The sequence below is a fragment of the Oncorhynchus keta genome, chromosome 6, assembly GCF_023373465.1.
Source record: "Oncorhynchus keta strain PuntledgeMale-10-30-2019 chromosome 6, Oket_V2, whole genome shotgun sequence".
Classification (NCBI taxonomy): Eukaryota; Metazoa; Chordata; class Actinopteri; order Salmoniformes; family Salmonidae; genus Oncorhynchus; species Oncorhynchus keta.
Genome location: NC_068426.1, coordinates 33509252 through 33526432, shown reverse-complemented (window position 1 = coordinate 33526432; position 17181 = coordinate 33509252). Strand labels below are relative to the sequence as shown.

Below are 17181 nucleotides of genomic sequence, written 5' to 3'. Positions count from 1 at the left end.
AGAATAATAGCGAAGACATCATAACTATGAAATAACACATATGGAATCATGTAGTAACCAAAAAAGTGTTAACTTTGAATGGCTTATGATAGAGACATGAAGTTTGGACCATTTAATTTCTTTAGAGTATTATCTTTACAATTAACATAGTATTTTACCCATTGGTCAAATATGTGTTTTTAATTGGAGACTTTATATACATAATTACGTGCTTCTTTGTGATGAGAGACTTTCTTTGTATGCAATGCACTTAATCCTAATTGCTCCTGTAAATTAGTCTGGATAAGAGTGTCTGCTAAATGACTAAAATGTAAAGTGTGTGTGTGTGTGAGAGGCTGGTGCAGTACACACACACACACACACACACACGCGGGGTGATGGGAAGAGTGTCCTCATTAGGAGTTCAGTAAACTACCAGTTTGTGTGTGTGTGTGTGTGTGTGTGTGTGTGTGTGTGTGTGTGTGTGTGTGTGTGTGTGTGTGTGTGTGTGTGTGTGTGTGTGTGTGTGTGTGTGTGTGTGTGTGTGTGTGTGTGTGTGTGTGTGTGTGTAAGTTGCATAGTTTCATCCATTGTGATGCTAAATACACAATTAACACTCCCCTGTGACCTTTTCTCCCTAGCCAGTCCTTCTGTAAGCTCTAGTCTGGTCTCCCCTCTGCTCTGTCACTACACACTGTATGACGCAGCCTAGTTTCAGTCACAATATACACTACAGTCGAGCCTAGGGTTGGCGTCAATAAACCCTGTGACAAGATCAACCAATACAGCAGGGAAGTGTCCTGTGTGGCTCAGTTGGTAGAGCATGTCGCTTGCAACACCAGGGTTGTGGGTTTGAGTCCCAAGGGTGACGTAAACTGTAAGCCCTCACTGAGTCGCTCTGCGTAGGAGCGCCTAATATCAGTAAAGTTCGGTGGTTTTTATTTCCATTTCACTTCCTACTCAAGTCAGTTTGCAAGTGTCGAGTGGACATACTGATATGATCGAGAAAATATTGTGAGTGTGAATATATTTTTCCAATAGACCTATGTATCATTTCTACAGCTTAATTGTTGTGCTCCGTGACATCAGCGATAACATTCCTTGAACATTTTCTGCTTAATGAGTGCAGTTTCCTGAGGTACAAAGGCATTTGCTCATGATGTATTTATGACACGTCAACATGTCTGCACACATTCCATACGGTATTGCCCTACTTCCTCTCGGTGGAGTGTAGTGCTCTGTCTTTCACACATGCTCACACTTGCATAAACACACATGCAAGCACACACATGCAAGCACACGCACTCACGCACATGCACAGACAGGCACGCACACACACACATTCACGCACACACAGTTTCCTCCGTTAGGCAGAGCTGTCTGTGCTGGCGTAAGGACAATTTGTTCTGTGCAGGAAACAGAAAAGAGGGGAAAAATGTGTTTCACTCCAAGGTTCCCCCTCCTCTCACCCTATCCCCTTACAACCCCCCGCCCATCCCCCAACATCCCTGACACCTGGACATTCCAAATGTTGCCAAGGAAACAAGTCCCAATGCTTGTGCTTGTTAGTTGTCATTATGGCCACTCTTATACACTGTCATTTCAGACATTACTGACTGCACTGGTCAGTGTTCAAATCCCAGAGTGGACGAGGTAAAAATCTGTCGTTCTGCCCCTGAACAAGGCAGGTTAACGCACTGTTCCTGGGCCGTCACTGTAACCAAGAATTTGTTCTTAACTGACTTGCTTAGTTAAATAAAGGTTAGATAAAAAAATCTGAGGGTACCGGGCAGTGTGTGTGTATTCCTGTGTACTCCTAAGAATACACACACGACTATAGTGTGTCTAGACTGCCCTGTCGAAAATAACAACTCCCCTTCTGTGTGTACGACTCTAAACCTCCTGCCCTTAATAGCCACACACACACACACACACACACACACACACACACACACACACACACACACACACACACACACACACACACACACACACACACACACACACACACACACACACACACACACACACACACACACACACACACACACACACACACACACACACACACACAGCCGTGTGAGAGACAGGGTCGTAAAAAACAACCCCTATTTCAGTCACACACAAAAACACAGCCCTGTGTGGGAGGCAGGGTTGTAAATAAAACGACCCCTATTTCAAACACTCACTCACAAGTGCACACAGCCCTGTTTGAGAATCAGGGTGGTAAAAACAGCCCAGAGACTATCTACAGCCACACAACTAGTTCTGCTTGACATCAGGGACAGTTAGTCCTGCCAACAGCTCTCTTCCTAACAGCTCTTTTTTTCCCCCCTGTGTCTGTGTGTTTGTGTCTATGTGTGTGTCAGACTATTAGAAACTAGTGGGCCATGCCATGTTTGCAAAGCTATGAAAGGAGAATTCACCCGGTTAGTTTACGGTTACTTTCAGGAAGTCCTCTCTTCCCTGTGTCTAATGACCTATGATTCACTTCAATACCGGTACAGGATCTGGTTCAATCTTTTCACCACTACAGTTTGTCATAAGCCTCCCTAAGGTGAAACAAGGACAGAGAGTACACACTGAAAAATAATATTCGGGAAAGGGTGATGGTTATTTTCTCTTTTAGCGATAACTAAAATGGAAGGGAGCGACTTATTTGAATATTTTGGAGTGTGGTTTGCACACAGCTATTTTGTGCAACCGCGAGTGAGTGTCATTCCAGTTTATGTAATGTTTCGTCTTGTGCCTTACATATTATACAGATATATATAATATATATATATATGATATTTATGCATCTGTGACTTTCCCACTCATCATTATTCAGGATTATCTGTAATCATGGTAGCATCCACATTAATGTAGAAGAGTTTAGAAACATATTCTAATCTTAATTACAATAAAAGTGACAAAAAAATGACAATACATTATGTACAATTCATTTCTATTGGGCACAAAACACAACCAAAACAAACAGCAAATTCATCAAGAAATTTGCAGAGTCACAAGCTTGATATGTAGTCGTTGCGTATGAATATGGGACCAACCACTTAACTTTTTATAATACTTGAATACACATATAAGTGAATTTGTCCCAATACTTTTACTCCCCTAAAATGAGGGGACTATGTACAAAAAGTGCTGCTATTTCTAAACAGTTCATCCGATTGGGATGAAAATAACTTAAATACCTCAAATTAAAGCTGACAGTCTGTAAGTGGTTGACTAAATCACTCAGTGGTTCTCAATTCTCTCCTCAGGGACCCCCAGCTGTTCCGGAGGTAATTCACTTGATTCAACTTGTCAATTAACACAATAATAACACCTCCGGAATTTTAACAATATAAAATGGCTGACCTGAATAAAAAAACATGTGGTTCGTCAAAAGGATCTACATATCTTTATGGAACCATTCTCCATAAAGATTCTATAAAGAACCATAAAAAAAAGGTTCTATATAGCTCCAAAAAGGGTTGTAACCATAGCGGAACCCTTTTTTTGGTGCTATATAGAACCTGTTTTCATGTTCTTCATAGAACCGTAGGAAAGGGTTCTTTATAGCACTGGACAGGTTCCACTTAGAACCTTATGAGCATGGTTCTTTATTGAACCTTTAACAATTGTTCTACAGCGCATTCGGAAAGTATTCAGACCCCTTCACTTTTTCTACATTTTGATACGTTACAGCTTTATTCTAAAATTGATTAAATAAAACCATTTCCTCAGCAATCTACACACAATACCCCATAATGACAAAGCAAAAAAATAAAAATTCTTATTTACGTAAGCATTCAGACCCTTTGCTATGAGACTTGAACTTGAGCTCCATTGCATCCTGTTTCCATTGATCATCCTTGAGATGTTTCTACAACTTGATTGGAGTCCACCTGTGGTAAATTCAATTGAGTTGACATGATTTAGAATGGCACACACCTGTCAATGTCGGGTCCCACAAAAGACAGTGCATGCCAGAGCAAAAACCAAGCTCTGAGGTCAATGGAATTGTCCGTGGAGCCCCGAGACAGGATTGTGTTGAGGCAGAGATCTGAGAAGGGTACCTACAAATGTCTGCAGCATTGAAGGTCTGCAAGAATACAGTGGCCTCCATCATTCTTAAATGGAAGAAGTTTGGAACCAACAAGACTCTTCCTAGAGCTGGCCACCCAGCCAAACTGAGCAATCGGGGTGAGAAGGGCCAAGAGGTGACCAAGAAACTGATGGTCACTCTGACAGAGCTCCAGAGTACCTCTGTGGAGATGGGAGATCCTTCCAGAAGGACAACATCTCTGCAGAACTGCACCAATCAGACCTTTATGGTAGAGTGGCCAGACGTAAGTCACTCCTTAGTAAAAGGCACATGACAGCCCATTTGGAGTTTGCCAAAAGGCACCTAAAGGACTCGCAGAACATGAAAAACGTGATTCTTTGGTCTGATGAAGCCAAGATTGAACTCTTTGACCTGAATGCAAAGCATCACGTCTGGAGGAAACCTTGTACCATCTCTACGAGGATGCATGGTGGTGGCAGCATCATTCTGTGGGGTTGTATTTTAGAGGCAGGGACTGGGAGACTAGTCATGATCGAGGGAAAGGTGAATGGAGCAAAGTGCAGGCAGATCCTTGTTGAAAACCTGCTTGGGACCTCAGACTGGGGTGAAGGTTCACCTTCCAAGAGGACAACGACCCTGAGCACAAAGCCAAGACAACTCAAGTCTCTGAATGTCCTTGAGTGGCCCAGCCAGAGCTCGGACTTGAACCCGATCGAAAATCTCTGGAGAGATCTGAAAATGGCTGTGCAGCGATAGTCCCCATCCAACAGGAACACACCAATACAGCCTCGTTATTGTTATGTAATTTTTTAAATATATTTTTTTCTCCCATAGTTTATTTTGTAAATATTTTCCTAACTCTATTTCTTGAACTGCATTGTTGGTTAAGGGCTTGTAAGTAAGCACTTCACGGTTAGGTCTACACCTGTTGTATTCGGCGCATGTGACAAAAACAATTTGATTTGATTTTGAAACCTGGCAGAGCTTGAGAGGATCTGAAGAGAAGAATGGGAGAAACTCCCCAAATACAGGTTTGCCAAGCTTGTAGCATCATACCCAAGAACACCCAAGGTTGTAATCACTGCCAAAGGTGCTTCAACAAAGCGCCGAGTAAAAGGTCTGAATACTTATGTAAATGCGATATTTCGTTATTCTAATTTTTATACGTTTGCAAAAATGTCTAAAAACCTGTTTTTGCTTTGTCATTATGGGGTATTGTGGGTAGAAAAAAAACTATTCAATCCATTTCAGAATAAGTCTGTAACGTAACATCTGGAAAAAGAGAAGGGGTCTGGTTACAAGCAAAATAACCCCTATCTGGTCTGGTTACAAGCAAAATAACCCCTATCTGGTCTGGTTACAAGCTAAATAACCCCTATCTGGTCTGGTTACAAGCAAAATAACCCATATCTGGTCTGGTTACAAGCAAAATAACCCCTATCTGGTCTGGTTACAAGCAAAATAACCCCTATCTGGTCTGGTTACAAGCAAAATAACCCCTATCTGGTCTGGATACAAGCCAAACAACCCCTATCTGGTCCAATTTAGATTTTCTGTATGTATTAAATGGGTTTGTGTAAATCTAAAACTGTGTGTGTGTCTGATATTGTTTGACGTCTGTCTGTATCTTTGTCTGTGTGTCTCCATTGGCCTTTTCCTGTTTTTCCACCTAGGAACACAGTCCAGAACAATCTAAGATTGGCACTGGCACAGAAGAAGGGTGTGTGTGTGAGAGAGAGCCACAATGAGGCAAGGTCAAAGAGCCAAACAAATGTCAAACACAGCATGAGGCATCTGGCACAACAACACCGGTGCATTCCTTACCATCCACACACACGCGCAAACACACCTGCATGCATGCGCACACGCACACCACACACACACACACACACACACACACACACACACACACACACACACACACACACACACACACACACACACACACACACACACACACACACACACACACACACACACACACACACACACACACACACACACACACACACACACACACACACACACACACACACACACACACACACACACACACACACACACACAGCCAAGGCCCAGCAAACCTAGACACCCAGCTTCTACTGTTTCAAACCCACACACAACTACAGCACTTGCTTGCCTGAAACCTGAAGACTGATAGATCTGAAGACTGTGGTAGCACCCCACACCATAACACTTACAGACATAGGATCTTAATCTGAGCCAGTTTGCGACAGCAAGAAAATAATCCTGCAGCAGCAGGACATTTTAATTATTATGTGTTTTATAATTAATGGACATTTTTGTAGGGGTTGATATATTACTAATATGTGAAAATCAAGTCTAAAATTCGTAAGTGGAAATTACAAATTTTAGAAGCCTTTTTAAACCTCAAATACACTACACATTTTAAATGTCCTGCATTGCAGGAAAGTTCTCCTGCAACAGGGTGATCAAATTAAGATCCTACATCTGTAAACACAATCAATAAAAAACTAACATTTTCCATAGAGGCAGCATACACAATACTAGACCAATACACTAGACCAATACACACACTAAACCAATAGACACTCACAAGACCAGACATACAGTAGCCATAATATATGCCACTTCACACAGCTCAGGAGTTCATGGCCTTAGAGTTAAAAAAAGAAAGACAATGAGTCTGTTGATACAGTGCTTCTTTCAAATGGGGCAGAAGGGTATGAAATAGCTCATTTATTATTTTATTGAGGAGCGCAGACTATCAAACTTCTTGTGTAAACACACATACGCACACTCGCAAAACACGCACTCAGTCACAATCTTAGAACCCGACACACAAACATTGCATAATGCACCCTTTCACACACACACAGATACACAAACAAATGCCATGCGCACACACACAAGTACATACTCTTCTCTATAGCAGACACCATACATCGCACAGACAGGAATACCAGGAAGAAGAAATGTGGCGGTGTATGTTTCATGATTAACTACTCAAGGTGTGACTGTGATAACATACATAAACAAAAGTCCTTTTGTTCACCCGACCAAGAATACCTCACAATCAAATGCCGACCGTATTACCACCCAGGAGATTTATCTTTGGTTATAGTCACAGCCGTGTATATTCACCCTCAAGCCAACACCACGATGGCCCTCAATGAACTACACTGAACTTTATGCAAACTGAAAACCACATATCCTGAGGCAGCGTTTATTGTAGCTGGGGATTTTAGCAAAGCAAAACATTGGATCACAGATACTCGACTTTTCAAAATGCCTACATCTCCCCTGCCCTCCCTACGGCAAATCTGATCACAAATCCATTTTGCTCACCCCTTCCTATAGGCAGACACTCAAACAGGAAGTGCCCATGCTAAGGTATTTTCAACACTAGTCTGACCAATCGGAATCCATGCTTCAAGATTGTTTTGATCACGCAGACTGGGATATGTTCCGGGTAGATATGTTTCTGGCTAGAGCTCACATTGCCTTCCTTGTTGTTTTCCTTACAAATAATGACTTTGGACATGCATTCCTATCAAAGTAAATGTCTTATTTTCTGTATATCATGTTGTCATTTCTACTGTAGCATACATATGTATGAATGTATGTATGTATGTATGTATGTATGTATGTATGTATGTATGTATGTATGTATGTATGTATGTATGTATGTATGGAGCATAAAGTATTTACAGTTTTATTCACATGTTTTAAAGTACTGGTGACAAATAATGCATTCCGATTATTGCATAGATTGTAATGGACACCTATGATGTGTGTAAAATACTTATTTGAAGGTTGTACTGATTATAATGAGCTAATGCTAAGCTATTTGCCAGCTATGTGTGACGTCATGTTAATTGACATTATACAATGCATTCTGGGTGTCAGGTAAATAAATGTCTGTCAGACCAAAGATGCTATAATGAGGTGAAGGGTAAACTTCTGGAAGTGAATGATTGTAGATGACAGAACCCCCTTCAACATGCATACTGCAAATAGACCAAACTCCTCTTGTCTCCTCTTATTATCTTTGGTTGACGCGAAAAAGCATACATGGCGGCGTGCACAAACTAACCATCGTCGGATTACTTTAGACTTCTAGAAAGTGTTTTACCCAATTATTTTAATCAACGGAGAACAAACCCGTGATGTGATGATTTATAAATAGTAATTGCTATTAGCTAATTCATATTGTGACAGCTGAGAATTTTCTAAATATGACCACATGTTACATCAATCTTTCCTCAGTTAATGCTAGGACTAATGTAGCCCACATTTTCCGGTTTGGATGATTGTGTTATGCTGTCCCTACTTATGTGAATGTCTGAAAGCTGCGTCCAAAAATAAACTGGTCACATTCAGGATATAACTTTGCAAGGACTGTGTTTGTGCAAAATGTTTCTGTGAAAAAACTGTGTGGCTAGCTTAAAAATGCTGACTGTCGCGTCAATCGAAACAGGACGTTCTAAATGAGCATTCTAATCAAACCGCTTTGAGTGTATGCTGCAGGGACTGCTGTAGAATTATCATACACGTTTTAAAAAATCTACCCAAACCAGAAACCGTGGATAGATGGCAGCATTTGCGCAAAACCCGAAAACGAACCACCGCATTTAACCACGGCAAGGTGACTGGGAATATGGCCGTAACAAACAGTGTAGTTATTCCCTCCGTAAGTACAGAGACAAAGTGGAGAGACAAAGTGGAGTCATAATTCAAACGGCTCAGACAGGATGCGTATGGGAGGGTCTACAGACAACCACTGTTCATTGACTATAGCTTAGCATTCAACACCACCGTACCCTCCAAGCTCATCATTAAGCTTTGGGCCCTGGGTCTGAACCCCACCCTGTGCAACTGCGTCCTGGACTTCCTGACGGGCCTCCCCAGGTGATGAAGGTAGGAAACAACACCTCCACTTCACTGATCCTCAACACAGGGGCCCCACAAGGGTGCATGCTCAGCGCCCTCCTGTACTACCTGTTCACCCATGACTGCGTAGCCAGCACGCCTCCAACTCAATCATCAAGTTTGCAGATGACACAACAGTAGTAGGCCTGATTACCAACATTGACGAGACAACCTACAGGGAGGAGGTTAGGGCCCTGAGAGAGTGGTGCCAGGAAAATAACCTCTCCCTCAACAAAACCAAGGAGCTGATCTTGGACTTCAGGAAACAGCAGATGGAGCTCACAACTGTCAAGATCGACGGTATTGCAGTGGAGAAGGTGGAAAGCTTCAAGTTCCTCAGCATACACATCACTGACAAACTGAAATGGTCCACCCACACAGACAGTGTGGTGAAGAAGGAGCAATAGCGCCTCTTCAAACTCGATTAATACAGTTGTCTTGGCCCCTAAAACCCTCACAAACCTTTACAGATGCACAATTGAGAGCATCCTGTTGGGCTGTATTACTGCGTGATACGGCAACTGCACTGCCCGCAACCACAGGGCCCTCCAGAGGGTAGCATCACCAGGGGCAAACTACCTGCCCTCCAGGAAACCTACAACACAGGAAAGCCATCCAGAAGGCAAGGTCAGTACAGGTGCATCAAATCTGGAACCAAGATACTGAAAAACAACTTCTATCGCAAGGCCATCAGACCATTAAATAGCCATCACTAGCCGGCTTCCACCCGGTTGCACAACCCTTTACCTTAGAGAATGCTGCCCTATATACATAGACTTGGAATCACTGGCCACTTTAATAATGGAACACTAGTCACTTGAATAATGTTTACCTACTGCTTTATTAATCTCATATGTATTTACTGTATTCTATTCTACTGTATTTTAGTCAATGCCACTCCGACATTGCTCAATCTAACGTTTATATATTTCTTAATTCCATTCTTTTACTTTTAGATTTGTGTGTATTGTTGTAAATTGTTAGATACTACTGCACTGTTGGAGCTAGGAACAAAAGCATTTTGTTACACCCACAATAACATATGCTACAAATTTTATTTGATTTTGACATACAGTATATCACTCTCCTCTCTGTTTTTGTTCCACGTGGTTTACGACCAGCAGCAATTACACCTTTTGTTGAGGGGGCCAGGTCAAAGGGCAAAGTGGGAGAGGGAGGGCACCCATTCACACAGCCCAAATGGAAGCCTGTCTATAAAACTCTGAGCTTTTAATGTCCACCCAACACACAAAAAAAGAATGGTTCTAAATAATGCCAGACAGGGGTTCTTTGGCTTGTAAACCATAGATAGCAGCACCCTTTTTGGTGCTATATATAGAACCCTTTTTGAAGGTTCTACGAGGAACCTGTACAGTGCTCTAAAGAACCCTTTCCTAAGGCTCTATATAGCACCAAAAACAGGTTCCACTATGGTTGCAACCTTTTTTTATGGTTCTTTATGGAACCTTTATGCAGAATGGTTCAAATAAAGAACCTTTCCCAATCTGAAACACTCTTGGTAGATCCTTTTGAGAAACCACACAGATTGTTTTATTCAGGTCAGCCATATTGTATTGTCAAAAATGTTATTATTGTGTTAATTGACAAGTTGAATCAGGTGAGCTACCTGAGGAGAACGCCACTGACTGGTTTAGTCAACCATTTTCAATTGACACAAGACCATAAATGAGTCTTTCACAAGACACCATTCCTGGCCATGGTCATATATAATAGGTAACAGCGTAACACCACACATTACATAAACTGGATTGACGCTCTCATTCAAGGTTGAACAAAAAGGGCTGTCTGCAACCCCCCCCATCCCCCAAATATTAAAATGAGCCAACTTCCCTACATTTTAATTATCACTAAAAGAGCAAAGAACCCTTTTCTGAACTGTAAAGAACCATTGAAGGGCTCAGAGGGTTCTTTGAGTCATTATGGTTCCACATAGAATCGTCACCCTTCCCAAAGAACCCTTGAGAGGAAACCACATTTTTGAGTGTGAACAGCCATAGGTTGTGACTTTCCACTGGACATCAGCACAAATGTGTGTACCTTCATAACCAACACTATTATATCAACATTCTAACCACACCCCCACAACAGCTTTCTATATCCTTACGGATCCTCTAGGGAAAAGTTAACATGTTTGTCTCATGGATAATAAACTCTATCCATATCGAAATAGAAATCGAATCTGTCATTTGTCATTTCTCATTTCTCATTTCTCACACAATGTCCTGAACAAGTACGTTCAAGACTGCAAGAGACACACCGTTTCACAATGGAGCAGCTGGCTGCAGCGCACCTGGCATGTCTCTACACATACACGCCAAGTCACAGACCACGCAGTCAACACAGCAATGAAGTCTGGGAAAGGAAGGAGGAAGTAAAAAAAAAGGCCTCTTGATTCACTACTCTACATACTGTAAGATCTATATGTATGTTGTATACAATAAAACATCTGACGTGTAAATCCATTACATGGTGTCGATAATGTTGACCAATGGTAAGTCGTAATGGTCTACTGGCATGGAGGTAAGACAGACCATAAAACAAGGGTTACCAGACAAGTTCAAACACCAGATTGTAGATTCAACTATCCTCCGGCAACAGGTAGTTCATCTGACATTCCTTATGAACCTATCAAGAGGGGGATGAGGGAGCGAGAGAAGAGGGGGATGAATAGAAAGTGGAATGAAAGGGAAGGAAGAGATAGGAGAGCTATGTGGCTACATCCCATCTCCTTAGACAAACGCTGAAGCAGATTATCAGACTACTCAACCAACCATACTTTATCTGTCGCTTTCGCTATGTAACAAAAGCAAGGACAGACAGGTTGCTGAGAGTAGTATGCTACATCTGTGACAGCGATGAGCAGTCTTTATTCATATTTTCTTTGACTGTTTTGATTTTAAAGAGAAAAAGTGATTATTGAGATCCTTTACATGCACTTCAAGAAAAGCTTGATTGGCTTTGATGTGGCACCTGGGTAAACAGCAGCTAATAGAAATCTATGTGGAAGTTGTGGAAGTTAAGACGATTTGAGTCCAATTCCTCTGCTGTTGCTCCGTCCAGGTTGCAGCCATGCTGAGTATTTCTCCAGAGGATAGAGTGTATCAGCCCATGTCTCCCCAGTCTCTGTGTTCCGTAGCGTTCAGTTCCACCTCGCTAAGAGCAACGCCGGATCTATATCAGATGTTCCGCGACGGTCCCATTCACTTCACTGATTCCCATCGCCTCGGGAACGCTGTTCTGTAATTCCATAATTCCCGCTCGGTGGTCCTGGTAACCCCTCTTCTCCGGCTGGCTGGCCGCTCCAAGGCCACTTCCTTCCCTTCCCTTCCGGGCTTCTCCCCTCTCAGCTGCCTGCCTGCCGGCCCAGCCCTCACTATTAATAGGACAACAATAACAACCAACCGCCCGGCCCTGGCCAGCGCTGACCCTGAGACTGGGGTCGAGGAGAACATACGGTATCACAACAATAACTGGAGTACACTAGACAAGGACCCAAATGGGCAGAATATATCACCATGACAACTAGACTAGGGCGGCTAAAATCCATGCCGCGTGATACAGTATAGAGGCTTGTTAAGTCCTCAAACGGTATACAACAAGTGATATAAAGCCTTGAATTACCTTTGATGTAAATAGGCTACTTATGCTAAATCTCAAGAGCTGTGAAAGTCACAAGAGTGCTTGCATTTGCTGTGAATGACATGCTAAGCACCAACATGACATTTATGTCAATCAGAAATACTGTCATTCCGGAGATTGCGGTACGTTCACGCTGGTTGGGTTGATGGTCGCGTTTTTTGGGTCGAGGTGTTGTAACGTACAGTATTACCCGTGGTTTAAGAGAGACATGATGATGAGCTAAGTGCCGACAATAAGTCAGTGCTGCATGCTAAAATGAGTTGGTCGTTTACTTGTCACATAGAGCAGAATACCACAGGTGTCAACCGCACAGCGAAGTGCTTTACGTAAAGGCTCTTCCGCAACAATGCCGTGTTCAACATCGAAGGTGCGAAATAGAAGAAACAACTTTCAACACGAGGTCAGACCAAAAATAAAAGCGAGCAGGAAATATAACACACGCGATTGTAAGTTACATACGGTCAGCATCCGTACCACATCAACGTGCAGGGATACGGTGGTAGTTGAGGCAGATATGTACATGTAGTCAAGGCTAAAGTGACTAGGCAGCAAGATAAATAATAATGAAATAGTAACGGTAGCGTGCATGATTATATGAGTTATCTACAGTAGTCAAGGAAACAGCCTCTGGTTGTAGGCAGGCAGTAGACAGTAATCCTGCAGACTTGATACATGTGGGAATGAGACTGCTAAAGTAGTTAACTACCACCCTCTCCTCTCTTCCCTCCTGACTGCACTGTGTTGAAATGTGACTCCAGATTATAAACTGGGAGCCGTCTTGAACCACGCAGAGCTACCCAGAAACACACACCAGAGCGAGAGAGAGCAATGCTAATTAGAGAACTGGAGGTATCCAGAACAACACACCAGCAAGAGAGAGAGAGAGCGACATTAATTAGAGAACTGGAGGTATCCAGAACAACACACTAGCGAGAGAGAGAGAGACATTAATTAGAGAACTGGAGGTATCCAGAACAACACACTAGCGAGAGAGAGAGAGAGCGACATTAATTAGAGAACTGGAGGTATCCAGAACAACACACTAGCGAGAGAGAGAGAGAGCGACATTAATTAGAGAACTGGAGGTATCCAGAACAACACACCAGCGAGAGAGAGAGAGAGAGCGACATTAATTAGAGAACTGGAGGTATCCAGAACAACACACCAGCACGACATTAGAGAACTGGAGGTATCCAGAACAACACACCAGCGAGAGAGAGAGAGAGAGACATTAATTAGAGAACTGGAGGTATCCAGAACAACACACCAGCAAGAGAGAGAGAGAGCGACATTAATTAGAGAACTGGAGGTATCCAGAACAACACACCAGCGAGAGAGAGAGAGAGCGACATTAATTAGAGAACTGGAGGTATCCAGAACAACACACCAGCGAGAGAGAGAGAGAGAGAGAGAGAGAGAGAGAGAGAGAGAGAGAGAGACATTAATTAGAGAACTGGAGGTATCCAGAACAACACACCAGCGACATTAATTAGAGAACTGGAGGTATCCAGAACAACACACCAGAGAGCGACATTAATTAGAGAACTGGAGGTATCCAGAACAACACACCAGCAAGAGAGAGAGAGAGCGACATTAATTAGAGAACTGGAGGTATCCAGAACAACACACCAGCGAGAGAGAGAGAGAGAGAGAGAGAGCGACATTAATTAGAGAACTGGAGGTATCCAGAACAACACACCAGCGAGAGAGAGAGAGAGCGACATTAATTAGAGAACTGGAGGTATCCAGAACAACAATCTGGAGACTCGAGAAAGCATGGAGAAACACAGCATACTAGAAGTTTTGAAGTGTTTCACTGCTCCTGTTTTGTCCGACCAAGAGAGCAGAGTTGTTAAACACATGTAACAGAACCTTTGTGTCTTTCAGTCTTTTTCTCCCTCAGTTTTTTTCACTCTGTCTGTTCATACAGAGGGGCCAGTCTGTTCGTTCAGTGAGGGCTCTCTGTCTTCTGCTTTACTCAGAGGAGTGTAGCTCTGTTCTCTCTGGCACTTCCCTCCACACCTCCCTCTCTTCCCCCGCTCCACAAAGCCAGCATTCCCACAGAAACCCCCTCAAACTCTGGATTGAAATACTACTCCCGTTTTACCTCCTGTCTCCTCCTGTCTCCTTCCCTCTCACCCCGAGAAACAGCAGCAGTAAATGGCAAAAGTTGCGAGGCTCTTACCTCAGACGAGCTCCCACTCCAGCCAGGAAAACACAGGGAATGTCATCCTCAACGCTCCGCACGGAAAGGCAAGAGCAACAAGTAGTAACAAGGAACAATTTCCCCCTCCCTTCTCCCCCTCTCTTTCTATCACTCTGCCTCTGCCTCTGCTTCGCTCCACTCCACTCACTCAGCTGCAGTGGTCTGAGGGAGTGTGTGAGAGTGTGTGTGCTCTCTCTCTGCCTGTCTCTCTCGCTCTCTCTCTCTCTCTCTCTCTCTCTCTCTCTCTCTCTCTCTCTCACACACACACACACACACTTTTCTTTCCCTACCTCATGCCCTCTTGCTTGCTTTCCCATTTTCAAGCCTTGGAACAAAGGGACGGTTCAAAATGTAGTCCAAAATAGGGGATTGTTGTCAAACTTTGTGTTTTGTTTTGAGCACAGACGAGGGTAGTGCATTTATTCTCTGCTTTACATTCACTCATTTGCAGGTTTTAATATGTAATGTCTTCCACGCAAGCAAATGTCCTCATCCGATTGCGTGCTCCTCCCCTATATCAAGGTGTTTTGATTACTTACCTTATGCACTACGCTTTTCCACGTGCTATATTTTACTATACCACAGGTCGATATCGTCTACTCGTCTATCCTGCCCACTATCCACCATTCATAGTGACAATAGTGGAAGGTGGATCGCTTGTCCAGATCGGCAATAGGCTAACAAGCAATCATACCACACATAAAACGCATTCAAAGCTGCAGCAATTTTCAATAGGAATCCACAAGAACAAATAGGAATAGCCAATAGGCAGCGGATAGGCCAGGTGCACCACTGCTCATGAAAGAGCAGGGAAGACATGAGACATGCAGCTCAACAAGCACCCCTATTTATCTTGTTTAAGGAATATACAATGACCCTACGTAGACTAGCCTACAAAACACCACAATGCAATGAATGATTTAATTATTGCTTTCAAATGAGTACTAAAGTCTAGAAAGGCACAGCAGCAGTCGCCTGGCTGTATTTTTACTTCTGATAAACGAGATGCTGTCACGTTCTGACCTTAGTTCCCTTGTGATGTGTTTTAGTATGGTCAGGGCGTGAGTTGGGCGGGCAGTCTATGTTCTTTTTTTCTATGATTTGGTATTTCTGTGTTTGGCCTGGTATGGTTCTCAATCAGAGGCAGCTGTCAATCGCCTCTTGAGTTGTGGGTGATTATTTTTCTGGCCTGGCTAGAAAGGACCAAGCAGCGTGGTGGGATACCTGGAGAACTGGACGAGCAAGGGAGGTGCCAGCTGAAGCCGAGAGGTGGCTCAGCGCATCTCATCTTCAGTGCATCTCCTTGCCTGGCTGTGGGCTTCGAGCCAGGTGCAGCCGGCTGGCATCTCACCAGCATCTCCTTGGGCCATGGCACCAGCCCACGCACGGCGTCCCCGGTTCGCCAGCACAGCCCAGTGCGGTCTGTTCCACCTCTCCACACTGGCCTGGTGACGGGGAGTATCCAGCCAGGTAGGGTTGTGCAGGTTCGGTGCTCCAGTGCGCCTCCATGGTCCGGTCTATCCGGTGCCTCCTCCACGCACCAGGCCTCCGGTGGCAGCCCCACGCACCAGGCTGTCTCTCCGTCTCCTTCCTCCAGGTGCTCCCGTCTGTCCTGAGCTGCCAGAGTCTCCCGTCTGTCCTGAGCTGCCAGAGTCTCCCGTCTGTCCTGAGCTGCCAGAGTCTCCCGTCTGTCCTGAGCTGCTGGAGCCGCCCGTCTGTCCTGAGCTGCCAGAGTCTCCCGTCTGTCCTGAGCTGCCGGAGCCGCCCACCAGTCGGGAGTTGCCGGAGCCGCCCGCCTGTCAGGAGCTGCCGGAGCCGCCCTTTACAATCATACCCATAACATGTAAAATATAGAGAGTGGTACTCAGTGAAGATAAAAACAAAATTGCCCTTCTTTGCAAGTCTTTTGAAAACCTCCCTGGTCTTTGTTGTTGAATTTGTCATTTAAATTCACTGCTCAACTGAGGGACCTTAAAGATAATTGTATGTGTGGGGTACAGCGATGAGGTAGTCATTAAAATCATGTTAAACACTATTATTGCACACAGAGTGAATACATACAACTTATTTAGTGACTTGTTAAGCAAATGTTTACTCCTGAACTTATTTAGGCTTGCCATAACAAAGTGGTTGAATACTTATTGACTGAAGATATTTCAGTTTTTCTTTCTTTATTCATTTGTAAAATTAAAAGTTTAACTCCACTTTTACATTATGGGGTATTGTGTGTAGGCCAGTGACAAAATATCTCAATTTAATCCATTTTAAATTCAGGCTGTAACACAACAAGATGTGGAAACAGCCAAAGGTGTGAATACTTTCTGAAGGCACTGTATGTGTATTTTTTTTAACTGACAAATCAAATCAATTA

At 43.5% G+C, this 17181-nt stretch overlaps 1 protein-coding gene across 2 annotated transcripts in view; it reads right to left on the bottom strand.

Moving 5' to 3' along the window:
• The window catches only part of LOC118385569 (disabled homolog 2-interacting protein-like), a 235590-nt gene extending 220641 nt beyond the window's left edge, over positions 1-14949 (bottom strand). The window contains exons 1-2 of one of the 2 annotated variants that reach the window (XM_052521327.1): positions 14790-14949; positions 9407-9539 (exon numbers count right to left, since the gene is read on the bottom strand). The gene's annotated coding sequence lies outside the window, so the exon portion shown is untranslated. The remainder of the gene's footprint in view (positions 1-9406; positions 9540-14789) is intronic. The other variant, XM_052521326.1, reaches the window with a different exon arrangement.
• Positions 14950-17181: the final 2232 nt, after the last annotated feature.